Genomic DNA, 512 nt, shown 5'->3' with positions numbered 1-512 from the left:
GATGTTTAAAGTGAACCCAAAGCAATTATGTCTCCCTTCCACAGGCATCAACATAAAAACACCCAATTTCTGTGGTGATTTAAAATGACAGCCAAGGCAGGGCACTTTGGAGCTCATCTTCTTACCCTACCTACCCTGTTACTGATTCTTCTCAGCCACCCTCCCAGTCCCGCACGGAGGGAAGCTGTAGTCCAGTTATTATTATTTATACGGTAGTGCCTAGGGGCCCCAGTCAGGATCCGGCCCCATTGTGTTGCACCCTGGGTTCCTTACAAGCTAAACAGACAAGTGAGATATGAACAGTGTAAGCGTGTTCGGCAGGCTGCAGTTTGGGGGTACAGGGGTATCTGGGGGCAGAAGGAACTGTGGGGGGCACATGGGAAGTAGGTGGGGGCTGAGCTTTGGGGCAGACGAGGTGTCGGGGCACATGGGCTGTGTGCAGGGGCTGTTTTGGGTGCACAAGGAGGTTATGTGGGGGCTGTGCTTTGGGGCAGATGGGGTGTTGGGGAATA

The sequence above is a fragment of the Terrapene carolina genome, unplaced genomic scaffold, assembly GCF_002925995.2.
Source record: "Terrapene carolina triunguis isolate 2854851 unplaced genomic scaffold, T_m_triunguis-2.0 Scaffold194, whole genome shotgun sequence".
NCBI lineage: Eukaryota > Metazoa > Chordata > Testudines > Emydidae > Terrapene > Terrapene triunguis.
Note: the sequence above shows the minus strand (reverse complement) of the source record.